This window comes from Schistocerca americana, chromosome 2, assembly GCF_021461395.2.
Source record: "Schistocerca americana isolate TAMUIC-IGC-003095 chromosome 2, iqSchAmer2.1, whole genome shotgun sequence".
Taxonomy (NCBI): domain Eukaryota; kingdom Metazoa; phylum Arthropoda; class Insecta; order Orthoptera; family Acrididae; genus Schistocerca; species Schistocerca americana.
The window spans coordinates 68,511,083-68,535,295 of NC_060120.1; the positions used below are offsets into that span (position 1 = coordinate 68,511,083).

A 24,213-nucleotide genomic window follows, 5' to 3' on the forward strand; every position below is an offset into this window, starting at 1 on the left:
GGAACTTCAGATTGTCAAATGTAAATAGCATCCAGAATCAAGTTACGTAATGTCTACGCTTTTTATTATTTTAATAAATGTGTGTGAAAATTAATCAAGTTCTGTTTAAAGTTGGTCACCGTCAATCTGCTACTCTAAGCGTGCAAGTGGCATTTCTATCGTCTGACCTAACGGCAGAAGATACACACGCCACGATAAGACCACAAGACATATTGCTGACACTCGCCTACTTCGTTAGAGTGACAAGTCAAATAATCTGATGGTGTGTGTACCGAAGTTCTTACAGTACGCACACCACAAGTATACATTGTCCTTTGATACAGTCATCGTCTTAAATACGGTCCTCTACTGTATGCAGTACACGATGATGTAATACCTGTTCATCACCTTAGAATTTAGCATTTTCTTAAGCGTAATAGTGGTACCACTATTTTCGCACGAAAAACATCCCCATACCTTAACAACATCTCATCTATACTTCTTTGTTGACACTATACATGATAGCAGGTAACGTCCTCCAGGCAATATTCAATCCCAAACCCTACCTTCGGATTATCACACGGCACAGCGTGATTCGTCATTCCAAATCACCCATTTCCAGTCAGCCACTGTCCAGTGGTGTCGTTCTTTAGACCACCTCAAGCGTCTCTTAGCAGTGACTGCAGAAATGCGTGGCTTATGAGGAGCTGCTCCACCATTGTACCCCATTGTTTTTTAATCCCTACGCACATTCATTGTGTTGCTGGACTGCTGGTAACACTTTGGCATTAAAAAGTGATTCCTTCTGCTGATTTCCTGCGGTTTTTTACAATCGCCCACCTAAATTCTCAGAGGTTCCTTTCTGTCAGTACGTGAAGTCTGTCTGGTCTCGGTTTAGTTGTGGTTGTTCCTTCGCGTTTCCACTTCAAAGTCACATCACATCACGAACAGTCTACATCGGTAGCCTTAGACGGGTTCAAATGTCCCTTACGGATCTGTTAATCAGGTGACATCCACTGACTAGTCCGTGTTCGAAATCACTGACTTCTCCTGACCGACCCATTCCGCTATTACTGCTTCTGTACTGACAGCACAACACTCCCCGTCTTCTCTTATTCTGGAGGGTCAGCCGCTCGTGGCATCTAGTGGTCAATTCTGCATTATACACAGGGTGGTCCATTGATAGTGACCGGGCCAAATATCTCACGAAATAAGCGTCAAATGAAAAAACTACAAAGGACGAAACTTGTCTAGCTTGAAGGGGGAAACCAGATGCCGCTGTGGTTTGCCCGCTAGATGGCGCTGCCATAGGTCAAACGGGTACCAACTGAGGTTTTTTTTTTAATAGGAACCCCCATTTTTATTACATATTCGTGCAGTACGTAAAGAAACATGAATGTTTTAGTTGGACCACTTTTTTCGCTTTGTGATAGATGGCGCTGTAATAGTCACAACATTTGGCTCACAATTTTAGACGAACAGTTGGTAACAGGTAGGTTTTTTAAATTAAAATACAGAACGTAGGTACGTTTGAACATTTTATTTCGGTTGTTCCAATGTGATACATATACCTTTGTGAACTTATCATTTCTGAGAACGCATGCTGTTACAGCGTGATTACCTGTAAATACCACATTAATGCAATAAATGCTCAAAATGATGTCCGTCAACCTCAATGCATCTGGCAGTACATGTAACGACATTCCTCTCAACAGCGAGTAGTTAGCCATCCGTAATGTTCGCACATGCATTGACAATGCACTGACGCATGTTGTCAGGCGTTGTCGGTGGATCACGATAGCAAATATCCTTAAACTTTCCCCGCAGAAAGAAATCCGGGGACGTCAGATCCGGTGAACGTGCGGGCCATGGAATGGTGCTTCGACGACCAATCCACCTGTCATGAAATATGCTATTCAATACCGCTTCAACCGCACGCGAGCTATGTGCCGGACATCCATCATGTTGGAAGTACATCGCCATTCTGTCACCTTGTAGTAACATCGGTAGAACATTACGTAGGAAATCAGCATACATTTCACTATTTAGATTGCCATCGATAACATGTGGGCCAATTATCCTTCCTCCCATAATGCCGCACCAGACATTAACCCGCCAAGGTCGCTGATGTTCCACTGGTCGCAGCCATCGTGGATTTTCCGTTGCCCAATAGTGCATATTATGCCGGTTTACGTTACCGCTGTTGGTGAATGACGCTTCGTCGCTAAATAGAACGCTTGCAAAAAATCTGTCATCGTCCCGTAATTTCTCTTGTGCGCAGTGGCAGAACTGTACACGACATTGAGAGCCGTCGCGATGCAATTCCTGGTGCATAGAAATATGGTACGGGTGCAATCGATGTTGATATAGCATTCTCAACACCGACGTTTTTAAGATTCGATTCTCGGGCAATTTGTCTGCTACTGATGTGCGAATTAGCCGCGACAGCAGCTAAAACACCTACTTGGGCATCATCATTTGTTGCAGGTCGTGGTTGACGTTTCACATGTGGCTGAACACTTCCTGTTTCCTTAAATAACGTAACTATCCAGCGAACGGCCCGGACACTTGTATGATGTCGTCCAAGATACCGAGCATCATACATAGCACACGCCCGTTGGGCATTTTCATCACAATAGCCGTACATCAACACGATATCGACCTTTTCCGCAATTGGTAAACGGTCCACTTTAACGCGGGTAATGTATCACGAAGCAAATACCGTCCGCACTGGCGGAATGTTACCACGTACCTATACGTTTGTGACTATTACAGCGCCATCTATCACAAAGCGAAAAAAGTGGTCCAACTAAAACATCCATATTTCTTTACGTGCTACACGAATATGTAATAAAAATGGGGGTTCCCATTTTAAAAAACGCAGTTGATATCCCTTTGGCCTATCGCAGCGCCATCTATTGAGCCAATCATAACGGCATCTGGTTTCCCCCTTCAAGCTAGACGAGTTTCGTTCTTTGTAGTTTTTTCGTTTGATGCTTATTTCGCGACATATTTACCCCGTTCACTATCAATGGACCACCCTGTATTGACGTCCGGACACTTTTGATCACACAGTACGTTAGCTATTATATCCAATTGGTGTTTGCAACATTTGTGCTATCTGAATGGAGCGGGAATTTTAGCGTAAAAATTATACGTGCAGTATATTACACTGATTTTCATATCTGTTCTACTCCTCTGTTATGCCAGTCCTGCCTGGATATCTGCCCCCCCCCCCCCCCCCAAATTCTATCAGTCCCTCCAGATCATTGAGCATCATGCACTCCGCCTCGCCTTCCGTATCCGCCTCCCGTCCCCCATGCGGATCCTCTATGATCTCATTCCTTTCCCCCATCTGCTCCTCTTCCTCGAACATATCCGCATCCTCTACACCTCCCGCCGTCTTGAACCCCCTCACCCCCTGGTTGCTCCTCTTCTCTCCCATCCCCGCCCCCTGCCACGTCTTCACCGTTGTGTCCCCCCTACCCTCCATCTCTACACCCTACATCTCCTTTCCCAAGGTGGCTTCCGTCAACTCCCCCTCCCGGATGATGCCCTCTCTCCCTCCATTTATCCTTCCTATCAACTCTGATCCTCAATCCCCCTCCTTTCCTCTGTCCTTTCCCTGGGCTCCCTCTTCCCCCCCCCCTTCCGTCCTGTTTTCTCCCCACTAAACCTCTCCCTACCTCCCTTCTCCTGCCCCAGTCCTTTTGTATTCCCCTCCTCTGCCTACCCCACTCCCTATCGCGTCTGCCCCCCCACCCCTCTTATGGGTCCTCATCCTCCTTCAGCTCTTTTCCCGGCTCCCCCCTTCGCTTTTACTCTCCTTTCCCCCCCTTTTTTGTTTTCCCATCTTCTGTCTAGTTTCCCCCCACCTGCTCTCGACTGTGGTGTCACATTTGCCAACTTTTTAGTGCAGTGTTCCAGTGACTATTCAGTGTTGTTTGTCTTTCTCGTGTTGCGAACAGAAACCATGCTGTCGCTAGGTGTGAATTTTATGTCCTTTGCGAACAGAATCCAGACTGTCGCCGTGTTTTTTTAATTGTCTATTGTTTTCCCTGTCTGCTTCGTATGTATTTTTATTAGCGTCATCATCCCTGTGTTGTTGTTTTAAGTTCCACGATTTCTTTTCGCCTTGTTACTCTCTAAGTCTCCGATTTTATCGCCTGTTTTTTATTATTTGTTCTCTTGATCTTTGTCACAAAATCTGTCGGCTGAAGAGCGGCATACTAAGCTGCTGCCAGCCCACCCCCTTCGGGGGGAATTGAAATTCAATAAATGAAAAAAAAAAAAAAATCTGTTCTACCACCACTCAGGTTTACACACTGGACAGTCGGTGAAGCTACACCGAGCTAGAGTTAGTTAGTTGTAGGTTAACTTCTAGCCGCTTTAATTACAAATTACGTGTAAATGGTCACTTATGAAGGTTTAATATTAGTCATTTTTTCAACGGTTCCTCCTTAATGCGGCACGGTGAGCTGTCGCTGGTATATTTCATTCTTAAGTTGAAGAGCAGACTCTCTTTGCATCTAGCTGTTACTCTGTCGACTACAATGATTTACATTAGGTACACGCTAACTTACTTTCCTACTCCGTACATGTCCGACTCAATTTAAAAGCACATTGATGGCGGGCGGATAAATCTGCCTGCTACAAAAAGAGATTTATGTCTATGAATTCTTGATCTAGGACTGAGGAAGAAGTTCCGCTTGCCGCAACGTCATCGCCGAGAAAGTCCGCCTTGGATCTATGGGAGTTAGTGCGGCTGCGCGCGATGGATGACGACTTGCGGTCAATAGAAGTGACTACGAAATCGTGACCAACTGCCTTCCAGGCAATTACATGTGATGAAATCTGCTTAACACTTTCTAGAATAAGGCACGGCTTCCTTCTCAGACTTAAAGACCCGCCAGTTTGCAAGTCCTGTGGTTTTATAACTATAGTTTGCCACAGTTTAACTAAATGCACTAGTGTCTTGTATATCGTAAGAAGCGGGCAGAACGATTAGCAACCAACCCTCTATTTTAAATGATGGTTAGATACAGTAGCACGAGTTAAGATTTTGTATTGTTTGACTTTCTACCTCAACTGTTAGGCGGCAGATATTAGTTTCGCGGAGGATGGTTGGATTACACGGTTATTAAGTATATGATCAGCCATCCACAATTTCCGGATTCGCTGTTTCGTGTCTTAAACTTTCTGGTAGTCGTATTTCAATCGCACGAGGGACAGTCCATATTGATTTACACTTTACTTTTTCCCTATCATTCATGATGCGCCATTTGATCATCATTACAGTTATGTATTATTTTGGTACAACTGTAAGTGGCAGGACAATCACTAGAAGTGTAATCCCTGTAGAGTGCAGCCCATTTTCCCAACTGCTGTCATTACGTGAGCAGACAACATGGTGCAGGGAGTGGCAACTGACCCTTAACATAGACAAATGTAATGTATTACGAATACATAGAAAGAAGGATCCTTTATTGTATGATTATATGATAGCGGAACAAACACTGGTAACACTTACTTCTGTAAAATGTCTGGGAGTATGCGTGCGGAACGATTTGAAGTGGAATGATCATATAAAATTAATTGTTGGTAAGGCGGGTGCCAGGCTGACATTCATTGGGAGAGTCCTTAGAAAATGTAGTCCATCAACAAAGGAGGTGGCTTACTAAACACTCGTTCGACCTATACTTGAGTACTGCTCATCAGTGTGGGATCCGTACCAGGTCAGGTGGACAGAGGAGATTGAGAAGATCCAAAGAAGAGCGGCGCGTTTCGTCACAGAGCTATTTGGTAAGCGTGATAGCGTCACGGAGATGTTTAGCAAACTCAAGAGGCAGACTCTGCAAGAGAGGCGTTCTGCATCGCGGTGTAGCTTGCTCGCCAGGTTTCGAGAGGGTGCATTTCTGGATGAGGTATCGAGTATATTGCTTTCCCCTACTTATACCTCCCGAGCAGATCACGAATGTAAAATTAGAGAGATTCGAGCGTGCACGGAGGCTTTCCGGCAGTCGTTCTTGCCGCGAACCATACGCGACTGGAACAGGAAAGGGAGGTAATGACATCGGCATGTTAAGCGCCCTCCGCCACACACCGTTGGGTGGCTTGCGGAGTGTAGATGTAGATATAGAGTGTGATCGTCAAAAACAGCGCTGGATGACGTGGTTTCTCTGGAAAGAGGGCGCAGACACTGTGCATATTCGCAGGCAATTAGTGTCAGTGTATGGCGAGTAGTCACTGCCACGTAAATTACTCTTGCAACAAGACAGCACTCGACCCCATACGAGTCGGCAAATGGCGGCTGTCATCGCTGAAATTAGATTTCAGGTAGTTCCGCACCCAGCGTATTTTCCTGACTTGCCCCCTTCTCATTGTCACCTACTTGGAGCTATAAAGAAACCTATTTAAGGACATCTTTCAGCAGGCTTCCAGGAATTCCGAGTAGCTGTCCCCACAATGGGTGCGACGGACTCTAGAAAAATGGTTCAAAGAAGATCTACAGAAATTAAAGGAGCGAAGTCAGGAGAACACGGTGGGTGTAGCAGTACCTACAACCTGTTTCAGCGATGGCAGCCATCGTTTTGCGAGTCGTATGGGGACGACTGCTGTCGTGTTGTAAGAGCGCATTTCGTGACGGTGTATGCTCTGCACATAATGCCATCAGGCAGCTGTGAATATCCACGATGTTTACACCCTCCTTCCACAGAAACCACGTCGCCCAGCGCTCTCTTTGATGATCATACTCCATGTTATCCGCTCACATAATGACAGCAGTTGGGAAAATGGGCTGTACTCTGCAGGTATTACACTTATAGTTACAGTCGTGACACCTTCGTTTAGACCAAAGTTCTGTATACTTGCAAACTGTGATGATGAGATAAATGGCGCACCATGAATGATGGCAGACAACGAAGTGTAAATCTACATGGAACACTCCTCTTACCTTTTAAGAAAAAGACTTTGTTAACTGTTTTCGGTTTTATATACTTGAGAGTGACTATGCGTACTAATGTAAGAAAGTGTGGGAGAGTGTAAATACGACCTTATGTAGGTTTTGACATATCTACATTTTACATATTTCAACCACATTCATCTCATCATTTGTAAGAGCGCTGATAAAAATATTGTTGAGCACCGGAAACAAACAATTCAAAGTGCGTCTGGAGCACTATGTGGAAGAAAAACCTAGCGCAGATGTGTAAAAGTGTAGAATATATTGAAAGCGTTTCAAACGTGGCAGAATAGATGAATGTCAAAATAGGGGTTCAATTTTTACAAAAAAAAAAAAAAAAAAAAAAAAAAAAAAAAAAAAAAAAAAGGCTCTGAGCACTATGCGAATTAACTTCTGAGGTCATCAGTCGCCCAGAACTTAGAACTAATTAAACCTAACTAACCTAAGGACCTAAGGACATCACACACATCCATGCCCGAGGCAGGATTCGAGCCTGCGACCGTAGCGGTCGCTCGGCTCCAGACTGTAGCGCCTAGAACCAAGCGACCACCTAGGGCGGCTCAATTTTTACAGCTCCCATCCGATTGTTGTTAGAGGAACAGACTGTACAAGGTGCTGATTACGTCCTGACGCAACTTTTGTGGCACTGATTTCTGGATATTACAACAGTGCTCTTCAAAGATTCCGACGGAGATTATTCCAGCATATTTCTTTACTGATCATTGTTCACCGTAAGTGGTTACTGTCATTGTATTGTTCATTGCTGTTCTCGATACTCCAATTTACGGATGGTCTTCGACGAACTTGCCCCGAATAATCGAACAAGAACGTGACCTCTCGCTAAAGGTCAGAGATCATGGGCGTTGGCTGCAGGTCGCATCCAGGGCTCGCTCTCCGGGGGTGCGCGATCGATAACATGGACGCGTTCGTAGTGGGCGTCGCACGTCACCACTGTGGCTGCTTTCCTGCCGAAGGCATTGCTGCAGCTGCCATAGGTACCGCGGAACAGTTTTGATTTATAGATGTGATGTAACTTTTAAATTTATGTTCTCTCTTTTACACGATACTGTGTTATCTACTTTGCCAGGTTAGGAGCTTCCCATTATTACTCTTTACACGTTTTATGTGGATTTTAAGTAGGAGTGTAATTCCACACAACGTATGTTGGTTCGTGTTTTATTCTGAGACTCCCATTTTACCTTAAGAAGTAATTATAGGTTTGTTATAAATACACTACTGGCCATTAAAATTGCTACACCAAGAAGAAATGGAGATGAAAAACGGGTATTCATTGGACAAATATACTATACTATAACTGACATGTCATTACATTTTCACGCAATTTGGGTGGATAGATCCTGAGAAATCAGTACCCAGAACAAGCACCTCTGGCCGTAATAACGGTCTTGATACGCCTGGGCATTGAGTCAAACAGAGCTTGGATGGCATGTACAGGTACAGCTGCCCATGCAGCTTCAACACGATACCACAGTTCATCAACAGTAGTGACTGGCGTTTTGTGACAAGCCAGTTGCTCGGCCACCATTGACCAGACCTTTTCCATTGGTGAGAGATCTCGAGAAAGTGCTGGCCAGGGCAGCAGTCGATCATTTTCTGTATCTAGAACGGCCCGTACAGGACCTGCAACATGCGCTCGTGCATTATCCTGCTGAAATGTAGGGTATCGCAGGGATCGAATGAAGGGTAGAGCCACGGGTCGTAACACATCTGAAATGTAACGTGCACTGTTCAAAGTGCCGTCAATGCGAACAAGAGGTGACCGAGACGTGTAACCAATGGCACCCCTTACCATCACGCCGGGTGATACGCCAGTATGGCGATGACGAATACAAGCTTCGCATGTGCGTTCACCGTGATGTCGCCAAACACGGATGCGACCATCACGATGCTGTAAACAGAACTTGGATTCATCCGAAAAAATGACGTTTTGCCATTCGTGCACCCAGGTTCGTCGTTGAGTACACCATCGCAGGCGCTCCTGTCTGTGATGCAGCGTCAAGGGTAACCGCAGCCATGGTCTCCGAGCTGATAGTCCATGCTGCTGCAAACATCATCGAACTGTTTGCGCAGATGGTTGTTGTCTTGCAAACGTCCCCATTTGTTGACTCAGCAATCGAGACGTGGTTGCACGATCCGTTACAGCCATGCGAATAAGATGCCTGTCATCTCGACTGCTAGTGATACGAGGCCGTTGGGATCCAGCACGGCTTTCCATATTACCCGCCTGAACCCACCGATTCCATATTCTGCTAACAGTCAAAAATGGTTCAAATGGCTCTGAGCACTATGGTCATCAGTCCCCGAGAACTTAGAACTACTTAAACCTAACTAACCTATGGACATCACACAACACCCAGCCATCACGAGGCAGAGAAAATCCCTGACTCCGCCGGGTATCGAACCCGGGAACCCGGGCGTGGGAAGCGAGAACGCTACCGCACGACAACGAGCTGCGGGCTGCTAACAGTCATTGGATGTCGACCAACACGAGCACCAATGTCGCGATACGATAAACCGCAATCGCGATAGGCTACAATCCGACCTTTATGAAAGTCGGAAACGTGATGGTACGCATTTCTCCTCTTTATACGAGGCATCACAACAACGTTTCGCCAGACAACGCAGGTTAACTGCTTTTTGTGTATGAGAAATCGATTGGAAACTTTCCTCACGTCAGCACGTTGTAGTTGTCGCCACGGGCGCCAACCTTGTGTGAATGTTCTGAAAAGCTAATCATTTGCATATCACAGCATCTTCTTCCTGTCGGTTAAATTTCGCGTCTGTAGCACGTCATCTTCGTGGTGTAGCAATTTTAATGGCCAGTAGTGTAACTCATCTGCTACCAGTCACGATTTTCTTTATTTTGTTTTCCGCACAACGCGTTTCGGGAAATGATTCCCATTTTCAAGTGCGTTTTTTGTGTTTGTTATGTCATTCCTATGTGATGTTGTTGATGTGTGAGATTCTGCTTCATTTTGTTGACTTTACTGCAATATATAAGAAAACGCGCGATTTTTTTATTGGTTGTCGATCTTTTTGTGAAGTTAGTGGCGAAATTTAGAATTTCTACTTACAGTTTCCTTATGCTCATTTGTGCAGAGTCTCACACACACTAAACATCTCATACAACTTTTTGTACGTTTTTAAACACCGAAAACATTTTTCATAAACAAAACAGTGACACAGATGTTCTTACAAATAGTCAACAGAGATGACATTATCGGTCTTCCACAGAGTATATGTTATTGTACAGAGGTTATTAGCCTTAACAATTTGGATCATAATTTACTTACGTCAGTTGTACAATTGAGCTGATTTCTATGTGTTACTATTTTTATTTAAGTATACTATATAGATATAATAAGTAAATTATGATCCAAATTGTTAAGGTAAATAACCTCTGTACCAAAACATATAATACTCTGTGGAAGACCTATAATGTCACCTCTGTTGACTACTTGTAAGAACATCTGTGTCACTGTTTAGTTTATGAAAAATGTTTTTGATGTTTAAAAGTGTACAACACATTGTATTGGTGTGTAGTGTGTGTGTGTGAGACTGCACAAATGGGCCATAAGGTTTATGTAAGTAGAAATTCTTCTAAATTTCGCTACTGACTTCACAAAAAGATCGACAGCCAACTAAAAATCGTGTGTTTCCTACATATTGCTGCAAAGTCAACAAAATGAAGCAGAAGCTCACACATCGACAACGTCGCATAGGAATGACATAACAAACAGTAAAACGCACTTGAAAATGGGAATCAGTTCCCGAAACGCGTCGTGCGAAAAATAAAATAAAGAAAATCGTGACTGGTAGCAGATGAGGTATTTATAAACAAACCTATTGTTTTCACAGTCGCAGGCTTTCAGAATCATTTAAAATGGATCAAATGAGACATACGAAGTAATTTTGATTAATGACTACTCATACTGTAGTTCAACTATTAAATTTACGGTACTGTTTACTTTTGTACCCCAACTACAGTGCCTCTGCTGGCCTCATTACTTGTATAAATACTGGACACATCCCGGCCATCGCCAGCTCTTATTATGTACCTACGTGTATAGATTTTGACGTTGATACATACACTGGAATATTTTATGGTATGTATGGCTGGTATGCGTGGCTGTTAATCACCACACCACTGTTTTTGTGCACTTGTAACAGATCTGTGGATGGCAGTAGCTGAAACTGATAACTGTAAAAAAAATAAATAAATAAATAAAAAATAAAAAAAATGTGTGAGCAAGACGGACCTTTACAAATAAAGTTTAAATAAATGGTTAGTGTACTGTGTCTGGTGAGTGTTCTATGCCATTTTACAAATTTCCATCACATTCGTCTTATAACAAATTACGAGGGAGTTGATAAAAATATTTTTGAGCGTCCTTAACAAACAAATGTCAGCAACGACAACAAAAGCTTCTGAAACTGTGCATCTGGATCACTGTGTGGAAGAACAACCTAGTGCACGGAGAAAGGCATAGAAGAAACTGAAAGCCTTCATTGTATATAGGGCGACTGGTTACTCTTGAGGATGTATACTGTGACGAGACACTAACCAGCTCAACACCGAATGACGACAGAGTGCAATGCTGGTGTTCGCATAAGTTCTTCGGAGCACACCATCCAGATCACGGTATTGAACGTGGAGTTCCGCAGCAGGTGACCACTACGTTTTACCATGTTGCCCCAGTGACATCGTCCATTACCATTGTAGTGGAGTCGATATCATAACATTGGACGGTGGATCAACGTAAATGTGTTTCCTGGATGGATGAATCACTTTCCTTGTTACACCAGGCCTCTGGTCGTGACCGGAGGCGAACGGACGCAGACCAGTCATCATCGTCATCTGCTTCCAAGGACCAGGTGTTGTAATCATCTGTTCCGGTCCCTATCATCCATCCATCCATCCATCCATCTATCCCTTATGAGGCCTACCAAAAAAATGTTCAAATGTGTATGAAATCTTATGGGACGTAACTACTAAGGTCATCAGTCCCCAAGCTTACACACTGCTTAACCTAAATTATCCTAAGGACAAACACACACACTCATGCCAGAGGGAGGACTCGAACCTCCGCCGGGACCAGCCGGACACTCCATGACTGCAGCGCCTTAGGCCTATCTAGTTTTCTTCTTCCAGTTCAGCGATAATTCATTATCTGTTTTGCAGTCTACTTTCTCAATATATTTTGGATGAATGGCACCATTGGTCGTAAAGACCGAAATCCTCTATTTTACAGATCGATTTCGGTCACTGTGTGATCATCTTCAGTGTAAACTATTCGAACTTCGTAGGCCCATGTCATAACGACACAACATTTTCTAAGATGTGTAACACGGATTGTGATGATTACCTCCAACAAATATCTTTACTTCTACTGCATACAACAATTTTGAAATCACAGAAGAACCTGTCTTGTGACTTGAGCAATTCCCGATCCATGTTGGATCATACCATCATAATCAATTCTAGGCCTTCTAATAACAAATTAAGTCAATACTACTGAACATTTTACGGGATCCTCATTTGTTCATCAAATTGTGTTGAGACTTGGTTTAATTAATACTCAATTACAAGATAAAACATTTGCTGCATACTTATTTGAATGAGAAGCAAATGATAATTAATCGAAACCCTCAGCTGCCAACTGGTGTTGTTGATATGCGTCAATGGGGACAGCTGAAAATGTGTGCCCCGACCGGGACTCGAACCCGGGATCTCCTGTTTACATGGCAGATGCTCTATCCATCTGAGCCACCGAGGGCACAGAGAACAGCGCGACTGCAGGGACTTTTCCCTTGGCAATTCCAGTGAGATCCACATTCCCAACTGTCCACAACCTACATTCGTACTGTTTCTAAGGATATTTGCCCATTCAGTCATTACTCGCGCCAACTAAGGGGCCTCTTATGGGAATCGTCAAATTAGTTGGTGCGAGTAATGAGTGAATGGGCAAATATCCTTTAGAAACATTACGAATGTAGGTTGTGGACAGTTGCGAATGTGGATCTCACGGGAAGCATGCAAGGGGTCAGTCCCTGCAGTCGCGCTACGCTCTTTGCCCTCGGTGGCTCAGATGGATAGAGCGTCTGCCGTGTAAGCAGGAAATCCCGGGTTCGAGTCCCGGTCGGGGCACACATTTTCTGCTGTCCCCATTGAGGTATATCAACAACACCGGTTGGCAGCTGAGGGTTTCGATTAATCATCATATATTCCTAGAGAAAGTATGCATGGTCATCACTGGTATCTGTTCTTTCGGAAACATTTACTATCTTCATATGAATGAGAAGCGTCAGTATTCTGTTAAATACATATTAAAGGACCGAGTGAGATGCCATCAGTCACGAGTATGGTAATCTGTCGTTCATAGTACGAAATCTTTCAATTTTTAATGAACTTTTTACTGAAATGAATCTTGTTGGAGACTTAAAATTGTGCACTTACCAGAAAACATACTGTGATTTCAAATTATCATTACCATTGTACTGCTAAGCTCTTTGCATAATCCTCATGGGCTACCTCAATGTTTCAAACGCGCCACTACTCATCTGCTGCTTATACTTTCCCTATCGAGGTTGTGGGTCTTGCAGTCATGTTATCAGCATAATGTTCTGCAAGGTGAAGTTTTTGTTTTGTGCATATAGAAGTCTTGTTGGTAAAAAACCATAAGAGAAGTATATGGTAGACCTGATTTAGGATTTAGCCTTGATCAGTCGCACTAATTTAATGTTATGAAGAGTCACTTCAGGACACTTATTCGGGAAGCAGTCCTTTAGGATGTAATCGAGCCACGTTCCACTATCGCCTAGAGACATGTTGAGATTAAACAGATGAAAGAAGGGTGCTTGGATCACTCAGCTAGTGGTGCACTCTATGATAAATGTTCTCACACACATTACTTCCTGATTAAGTAGATCAGAATTACTGATTAGTCTTTTATTACTGTCTGTTCTTGATGTAGCGTTAACTGCAGGCTCATGTACAATACAAATTAATTGGTGATCTATATAAACTAAAAAAAATGAATGAGAAAAAGAGTAAAAGAGTGACTGCACTGGAATGTTGCAATCAACGTTCTGTGAAGCTGTATAGTGTATACAATACAATAATAGCGAGTTATTGGACAAGTACTCCTGCACTGCTGTCTTCTGAATGCCTCGGAGAAAGGCTTACCATTGATTCCTTGCTATTTATACGCGGTATACAAGGTGTGTAACTGTATAGTTTGGCTGATTGTAATGACTGCTTCTGCAGCTCAAATGTGTTTACGTTCTTTAGCATCACAGATAAACGATGCAACTAGAGTGGAATCCAATGCTGAACATCTCATTTCGAAAAGAACAAAGGATATTTCTGAGTTTAACTAATACGTCCAGGATATGTATCGCATTAGATTCTGTCCTCACTCCACGAGAGGAGGGGAGAGGTTTAGGATTTAAACGTGGCCACAAGCGCGTTCCCTGATGATTGCAACTCATCTCATCCCTATCTTATCAGCAATATTATAAAGACAAAAGTGACACAAACTGCAAAGTAACTGCACATCTTAGTTATTAGCACATTTTTCATGCTTTTTGACTTTCCTGTAGGTAAAAAATGTCGTACATTTTGTCATCTTATATACTATTTCTCAATTCAATATACCTTTTTCTCAACGCGTAGTAGTCGTTCAGGGATTAATGGGATATCGTTAGAAAGGTTTTTTAACCGGCTTTTGACACTGAATACCGATTTTGCGCTAAAGCTTGCTTTCTTTGGAGAATGTTAACATAAAAGAGACTTTTAAGAATCATAGGCGAAAAGGCGTCATGGATTCCAGCTTCTTATCTATATTTTACGAAGCTAATTTACTGATCGCGAAAGAACGATTCCCTTTTCATATTGTCTTATTACAAATACCATTTTATTTGTTTTAAAGTAGTTATTAACTGGATAATTTGCATGCAGCATTGTCATAGATAATATGTGTGACCACTGCAGAAGTCGATTATCTCTGCCCGTCGTTCAAGTTGACTTTTCTAAACGAATATACTTCCCGAAGCGACAAACGTATTTGTTTGTATCGCCTTGAATTGTGATTTACCTATTGCTACTACGGCCTAACGTGCTTACTGTACCTGAATTTTATTCAAGATTATGTGCACGGAAATGAGTATATAAGGATGTATAAAAAATTCGTGATTATTATTTCACATCTTTAATTGATTTTTAAAGATGTTTTCTCTTCATTCCCACAACTACCGTTATCCCAACGGCTACACTTATTCCAAATACTGTCATTATTTACAACTACGAAAGTGTGAAAGTTTTACCTGATACTTTAATAATTTATTCGCAATTGAACTGTGCACTACTGCAAACACCACCTTCCATTTTGCACCACAAAGAGGGTGATTACAAAGTATAGGCCACAAAAAATGTAACACCAGGAAGGTTGACAAATGACGGAATTTTACTTAATGTGCATATACAGTGTAGTGGGAAGAATACGTGATTAAATCGCTAGGTGATTTTGGGGTGCATAGGGTGCGAAATTTAGTACACAGAGCAGCGACTTCTGACAGCAACGAAGACTGTATTCTGAATCGAGCTTTGATGACAGATATCGGTACGTCATCCACATTGCCTGAACTCTATGCTGTAGTTCATCGATCATAGCGATTGGAGAATAATAGTGTGCAGTTTCTCGACAATCCAGGAGCAGGTCTTTTCGGTTGAGGCCAGATATGGACAACGTACTGTCCGCGGCCACAATCGAATACCCTCAGCCACAACAAAGGCGGCATTTGGTCTTACATTGTTGTTGTGGACTTCAGTCCAGAGACTGGTTTGATGCAGCTCTCCATGCTACTCTATCCTGTGCGAACTTCTTCATCCCCCAGTACCTACTACATCCTACATCCGTATGAATCTGCTTAGTGTATTCATCTCTTGGTCTCCCTCTACGATTTTTACCCTCCATGCTGCCCTCCAATACTAAATTGGTGACCCCTTGATACCTCAGAATATGTCATACCAACCGATCCCTTCTTCTAGTCAAGTTGTGCCTCAAATTTCTCTCTCCCCAATTCTATTCAATACTTCCTCATTAATTATGTGATCTACCCATCTGATCTTCAGCATTCTTCTGTGGCACCACATTTCGAAATCTTCTATTCTCTTCTTGTCTAAACTATTTATCGTCCATGTGTCACTATCATACATGGCTACACTCCATACAAAAACTTTCAGAAACGACTTCCTGACACTTAAATCTATACTCGATGTTAAATTTCTTTTATTCAGAAATGCTTTCCTTGCCATTGCCAATCTACATTTTATATCCTCTCTACTTCGACCATCATCAGTTATTTCGCTCCCCAAATAGCAAAACTCATATACTACTGTAAGCGTCTCATTTCCTAATCTAATTCCCTCAGCATCACCCGGTATAATTCGACTACATTCCGTCATCCTCGTTCTGCTTTTGTTGATGTACATCTTATATCCTCCTTTCAAAACACTGCCCATTCCGTTCAACTGCTCTTCCAGGTCCTTTGCTGTCTCTGACAGAATTACGATGTCATCGGCGAACCTCAAAGTTTTCATTTCTTATCCATGGATTTTAATTCCTACTCCGAACTTTTCTTTTGATTCCTTTACTGCTTGCTCAATATACAGATTGAATAACATCGGGTAGAGGCTACAACCTTGTCTCACTCCTTTCCCAACCACTGCCTCCCTTTCGTGTCCCTCGACTCTTCTAACTGCCATCTGGTTTCTGTACAAATTGCAAATAGCTTTTCACTCCCTGTATTTGATCTCTGCCACCTTTAGAGTTTGAAAGAGAGTATTCCAGTCAACATTGTCAAAAGCTTTCTCTAAGTCTACAAATGCTAGAAATGTAGGTTTGCCTTTCCTTAATCTATCTTCTAAGATAAGTCGTAAGGTCAGTATTGCCTCACGTGCTCCAATATTTCTACGAAATCCAAACTGATCTTCCCCGAGGTCGGCTTCTGCCAGTTTTTCCATTCGTCTGTAAAGAATTTGTATTAGTATTTTCCAGCCGTGACTTATTAAACCGATCTTACATTACATTGTTGAAAAATGTCACTGAGATCTAGAAGAGAGGACACTGCCACCAGCCTTAGTACGTCCAAAATTTAGTGCATGCAGTAGAAATTAGTGCCTATGCAAACCAGAGACTGCATTGCACATCCGCTCTGTATACCACCAGCCCAGGTGCCAGGACAGATGATAATCACAAATACAATACGGTAATATTCATTTCTCCTCGGAGTCTTCAAACATGGATGAATTCATCTTGATGGGATGCCTAGAATCAGGAATCGTCGAAACAAAACGTGATGGCTCTCCTGTATGCAGCATAGTCGTTGAGTGGACCAGTGGCGGCATGCACCACTGGTCGCCATGTTGATTGTATGCGTGATTGCATTGTTTTACTAAAAAGAGCCCGTTTGCTGCCTCAACGGACGTGATGTGGATGTAAGATCCTGTATGACCGAGAGAAGAATATCTTTGTCATCTCTGAAGCACGTTGCGTGGGGCCGTTGAGATCCTGTAGTAGGGCGTTGAGTATGGCCATCTTCAACTCTTCAATTCCACATTCGCACGGCAGTCAGGGGTTTCCGATCAATGGCAGCAACGATATCATGCTACGATAAATTGCAGGCTTGATTGCCTACGGCCCTGCCTATGTCGGATTCCGGCATCTGCTAATAGACGTTTATCGTTCTTACACAAGGTATAACACGATCTTTTCATAAACAAATGCGATTTCTGAATGAGAAATCCGTTGCATAATCTTTCCTTATATACAGAATGTACACTACCGGCCATTAAAATTGCTACACCAAGAAGAAATGCAGATGATAAACGGATGTTCATTGGACAAATATATTATACTATAACTGACATGTCATTACATTTTCACGCAATTTGGGTGCATAGATCCTAAGAAATCAATAACCAGAACAACCACCTCTGGTCGTAATAACGGCCTTGATACCCCTGGGCATAGCGTCAAACAGAGCTTGGATGGCGTGTACAGGTACAGCTGCCCATGCAGCTCCAACACGATACCACAGTTCATCAAAAGTAGTGGCTGGCGTATTGTGACGAGCCAGTTGCTCGGTCACCATTGACCAGACGTTTTCAATTGGTGAGAGATCTGGAAAAAGTGCTGGCCAGGGCAGCAGTCGAACATTTTCTGTATCCGGAATGGCCCGTACAGGACCTGCAACATGCGCTCGTGCATTATCCTGCTGAAATGTAGGGTTTCGCAGGGAACGAATGAAGGGTAGAGCCACAGGTCGTATCACATCTGAAATGTAACGTCCACTGTTCAAAGTGCCGTCAATGCGAACAAGAGGTGACAGAGATGTGTAACCAATGGCACCCCTTACCATCACGCCGGGTGATACGCCAGTATGGCAATGTCGAATACACGCTTCCAATGTGCGTTCACCGCGATGTCGGCAAACACGCATGCGACCATCACGATGCTGTAAACAGAACCTGGATTCAACCGAAAAAATGACGTTTTGCCATTCGTGCACTCAGGTTCATAGTTGAGTACACCATCGCAGGCGCTCCTGTCTGTGATGCAGCGTCAAGGGTAACCGCAGCCATGTTCTTCGAGCTGATAGTCCATGCTGCTGCAAACGTCGTCGAACTGTTCGTGCAGATGGTTGTTGTCTTGCAAACGTCCCCATCTGTTGACTCAGGGATCGAGACGTGGCTGCACGATCCGTTACAGCCATGCGGATAAGATGCCTGTCATCTCGACTGCTAGTGATACGAGGCCGTTGGGATCCAGCACGGCGGTTCCGTATTACCCTCCTGAACCCACGGATTCCATATTCTGCTAACAGTCATTGGATCTCGACCAACGTGAGCAGCAATGTCGTGATACGATAAACCGCAATCGCGATAGGCTACAATCCGACCTTTATCAAAGTCGGAAACGTGATGGTACGCATTTCTCCTTACACGAGGCATCACAACAACGTTTCACCTGTCAACTGCTGTTTGTGTATGCGAAATCGGTTGGAAACTTTCCTCATGTCAGCGCGTTGTAGGTGTCGCCACCGGCGCCAACCTTGTGTGAATGCTTTGAAAAGCCAATCATTTGCGTATTACAGCATCTTCTTTCTGTGGGTTAAATTTCGCGTCTGTGGCACGTCATCTTCATGGTGTAGCAAATTTTAATGGCCAGTAGTGTAGATGATGTGCTAATAATTTATGCATTCAAGCACCTAACTCAATGCATTGTACGGTATTTTATATATGCAGACTGAAGGAATGCATGAAAATTTGTACCAAGGCCTGGATTCGAATCTGCCACTAAGCAACTGGCACAGTGGCTTTGTACAGCTGCAAGGACTACCTAAGCACGCCTCCCTCCTCAACCCAAATTCCCATTAGAGCGTCAGATTGCTTGGTCTTCCCCCTAAACTCGAACGGCATAGAGACTCTCAAAGTGTACTGAAATAGCACCTTTTTCATTAGTCGCTTCAGTCTGCATATATGCACCATAGATGTTTGAGATTTGAAACGTTTCATTTGATTAAAGCACCTAAGCCTGGATTTTAGGCAGGATCCCTCGTTTCGCTCGATGCTGGGCTGTTACTGCAATGAAGTTGGAGAGGCTCTGCAACGCTGTTCGAGTTTACAGGGAAACCAAGCAGGCTGATAGTGAATCGGAATTTGGTTTGAGGAGGGAGGCGTGTTAGGGTAGTCCGCGAACTTGCGCAAAGCCACTGCGCCACAGGGGCGTAGTTGTTGGCGCATCTGCTCAGTGAGCAGGAGAACCACATTCGAATCCCGGACTTTGTACAAATTTTCATTTCTCACATGGACGATAAATAGCTTGGACAAGAAGAGAATAGAAGCTATCGAAATGTGGTGCTACAGAAGAATGCTGAAGATTAGATGGGTAGATCACATAGCTAATGAGGAGGTGTTGAATAGAATTGAGGAGAAGAGGAATTTGTGGCACAACTTGACTCGAAGAAGGGATCAGTTGGTAGGACATGCTCTGAGGCATCAAGGGATCACCAATTTAGTATTGGAGGGCAGCGTGATGGGGAAAAAATGGTAGAGGGAGACCAAGAGATGAATACACTAAACAGATTCAGAAGGATGTAGGCTGCAGTAGGTACTGGGAGATGAAGAAGCTTGCGCAGGATAGAGTAGCATGGAGAGCTGCATCAAACCAGTCTCAGGACTGAAGACCACAACAACATATATATATATATATATATATATATATATATATATATATATATATATATATATATATATATATACACTCCTGGAAATTGAAATAAGAACACCATGAATTCATTGTCCCAGGAAGGGGAAACTTTATTGACACATTCCTGGGGTCAGATACATCACATGATCACACTGACAGAACCACAGGCACATAGACACAGGCAACAGAGCATGCACAATGTCGGCACTAGTACAGTGTATATCCACCTTTCGCAGCAATGCAGGCTGCTATTTTTCCATGGAGACGATCGTAGAGATGCTGGATGTAGTCCTGTGGAAGGGCTTGCCATGCCATTTCCACCTGGCGCCTCAGTTGGACCAGCGTTCGTGCTGGACGTGCAGACCGCGTGAGACGACGCTTCATCCAGTCCCAAACATGCTCAATGGGGGACAGATCCGGAGATCTTGCTGGCCAGGGTAGTTGACTTACACCTTCTAGAGCACGTTGGGTGGCACGGGATACATGCGGACGTGCATTGTCCTGTTGGAACAGCAAGTTCCCTTGCCGGTCTAGGAATGGTAGAACGATGGGTTCGATGACGGTTTGGATGTACCGTGCACTATTCAGTGTCCCCTCGACGATCACCAGTGGTGTACGGCCAGTGTAGGAGATCGCTCCCCACACCATGATGCCGGGTGTTGGCCCTGTGTGCCTCGGTCGTATGCAGTCCTGATTGTGGCGCTCACCTGCACGGCGCCAAACACGCATACGACCATCATTGGCACCAAGGCAGAAGCGACTCTCATCGCTGAAGACGACACGTCTCCATTCGTCCCTCCATTCACGCCTGTCGCGACACCACTGGAGGCGGGCTGCACGATGTTGGGGCGTGAGCGGAAGACGGCCTAACGGTGTGCGGGACCGTAGCCCAGCTTCATGCAGACGGTTGCGAATGGTCCTCGCCGATATCCCAGGAGCAACAGTGTCCCTAATTTGCTGGGAAGTGGCGGTGCGGTCACCTACGGCACTGCGTAGGATCCTACGGTCTTGGCGTGCATCCGTGCGTCGCTGCGGTCCGGTCCCAGGTCGACGGGCACGTGCACCTTCCGCCGACCACTGGCGACAACATCGATGTACTGTGGAGACCTCACGCCCCACGTGTTGAGCGATTCGGCGGTACGTCCACCCGGCCTCCCGCATGCCCACTATACGCCCTCGCTCAAAGTCCGTCAACTGCACATACGGTTCACGTCCACGCTGTCGCGGCGTGCTACCAGTGTTAAAGACTGCGATGGAGCTCCGTATGCCACGGCAAACTGGCTGACACTGACGGCGGCGGTGCACAAATGCTGCGCAGCTAGCGCCATTCGACGGCCAACACCGCGGTTCCTGGTGTGTCCGCTGTGCCGTGCGTGTGATCATTGCTTGTACAGCCCTCTCGCAGTGTCCGGAGCAAGTATGGTGGTCTGACACACCGGTGTCAATGTGTTCTTTTTTCCATTTCCAGGAGTATATATATATATATATATATATATATATATACGAGAGGAAGAAGAAATACAGTGAATATATGAGAGGTTTTTGGGAAGAGAAAAGAAAGAGACAAAAAAAGTGCCATGAACATGGATAGTATATATATATATTGTAAGTAGGCTGTTTAGGTTTTCTTATTGGTAACGCGACAGTGCGCTCTGTATGAAAAATGACTGGCTGTGCTGTGTGCAGTCTGTGGCTAGTTTGCATTGTTGTCTGCCATTGTAGTGTTGGGCAGCGGCAGCTGCATGTGAACAGCGCGTAGCGTTGCGCAGTTGGAGGTGAGCCGCCAGCGGTGGTGGATGTCAATTCTGACTATCAAGGTAAATACATTGTTTGTTCTCTATCAAAATCTTTCATTTGCTAACTATGCCTATCAGTAGTTAGTGCCTTCCGTAGTTTGAATCTTTTATTTAGCTGGCAGTAGTGGCGCTCGCTGTATTGCAGTAGTTCGAGTAACGAAGATTTTTGGTGAGGTTAGTGATTTGTGAAAGGTATAGGTTAATGTTAGTTAGGGCCATTCTTTTGTACAGATTATTGAAAGTCAGTTTGCGTTGCGCTAAAAATATATTGTGTGTCAGTTCAAGGACAGTCATGTATAATTGTTCTAAGGGGACGTTTCATATGTCGACCCTTAGCCGAGGATACCTCACCGGAATCTTCTGATTTTTTCTTGTAGTTTGTGTAATTAGTGTAGATTTTGTTTATTGCTAGCGCGTAATTGTAGAGAGAATCTCCTTTGTAGTTGCAGTCTTTCATTGTTGCACAGTAAAACAGGTGTGGCACGCATGTAAATTTGCACCAAGTATTTCGCAGCTTGCAATTAACTAGATATTATTTTCAGCGCTATGTTAATGTGTTCTCTTATTTTCTGTGTTATCGTGTGAAATATTGTAACAATAATGGCTTGTGAAAAACGTAACACTAGGCTCCAAAGCAAACAGAGAAATAATAGTGACGACGAGCGTAGCTTACCAGCACCGCTGTGTAACGAATTAACAGACATTCAAAGTAGTAATTTGGTAACTGTGCATAGGGAAATGGAGCGGGCGTCAAATAATGGTGTAGACAGTGAAACAATTAGTGAAAAGGGAAGCATTATCGATCGATCGGTCGGTAACAGCTCCCCTCAGGATTCCGAAATGACAGGACACAATATTGCAAATACTGCAGACACAGGTTTTGGGTTCTCAACGTTTTCTCAAATGAGTCAAGAGACATTTTCCGCTTGTCAAAATGTGAATGTTGCCGGCGCAAATTCACTGCCGAAAAGCACTGAAGAACATGTTTCAGACATCAGTGCATTATTATTACAATTAATGCAACAAATGGGACAAAAGCTTCAAAAGTTAGACACAATGGAACAAAATCAGAGACAAACACAGCAAAAGCTTCAAAAGTTAGACACAATGGAACAACACCAGAGACAAACACAGCAACAGTTAGACGCAATGGAACAAAATCTTCACACCACGCTTGAACAAACACGTGAAGATTTAACTACTGAGTTACATAAAATCAAATCGAAATGTCAAAAAGTCTGTAACGACGTAAAAACACAAATATGTGAGCATTTTCAACCTATTTTTTCGTGGCATGAAAATGCATTACAGAATCACGAAGCAGCCATAAAAGAACTGCAAATTATTGTTCATGAAAATCATGAGACCTTGCAAGCTAAAATTGACTCAGTTGCATCTACCGATTCGGTTACACAACTTGCAAAAACTCAGCAAAACTTAAAGGACACAGTACAAACACACATGGAGGAAATTAGTTCATTATCAGAGAAAGTAGCTGAACTTTCGGATCAGCTAAATAATTTATCTACGAAGGTAGATGATAATCTGAATGACACAAAACCGGTAGTCTTTAATGACACAGAAGAGTGCGAACAAGTTAGGAAATTAAAACAAAATCAGAAAAAAATTAATACGCAGCACCAAAGAGAAATCCGGGAAGTACAAGATCAGCTGACACAGGTAATACAAGAATTACGTATTTCAGAGGCCACTCGCGCTCCAATACGGGAAAAGGGACTTAGAAATACGGAACAGCCACAAAATAATAATTCAGGGCACTTCGGAAATTATGAAAGAAATTGGCAACGAACACCGAATTTTGAGATTGAACCGCCGAAACGACGTAACAATGACCGACATGCGACTCGCCGACATGATGATTTTGACTATAAGCTGTTCATTACTACACGTAAATTCAAAACATTTAAGAATTCTGGCAACGACATTCATCCACAAGCATGGCTCCATCAATTCTCTCATTGTTTTCCTCCCAACTGGTCATTAGAGCACAGATTAGAATTTATGTGTGGCTACTTAGAGAATGAACCAGCTGTAAGAATGCGATCGGTCATTCACGATTGTCACAGTGAAGGAGAATTTTATCATGCCTTCCTCTCAGCATATTGGTCTCAAGCTACGCAAGACCGAGTAAAACATAGCATCATGATGATAAAACACTTTGAAC

At 43.7% G+C, this 24,213-nt stretch overlaps 1 protein-coding gene and 2 non-coding genes across 3 annotated transcripts in view; 1 reads left to right on the forward strand and 2 right to left on the reverse strand.

Moving 5' to 3' along the window:
- The window catches only part of LOC124593781 (protein artichoke), a 185,569-nt gene that overhangs the window by 132,789 nt on the left and 28,567 nt on the right, over window positions 1-24,213 (reverse strand). The gene's annotated exons all lie outside the window — the stretch shown is intronic.
- Trnat-ugu lies at window positions 12,665-12,739 on the reverse strand. Its single transcript has one exon. It is a non-coding gene; the product is annotated as a tRNA-Thr (tRNA).
- Trnat-ugu lies at window positions 13,035-13,109 on the forward strand. Its single transcript has one exon. It is a non-coding gene; the product is annotated as a tRNA-Thr (tRNA).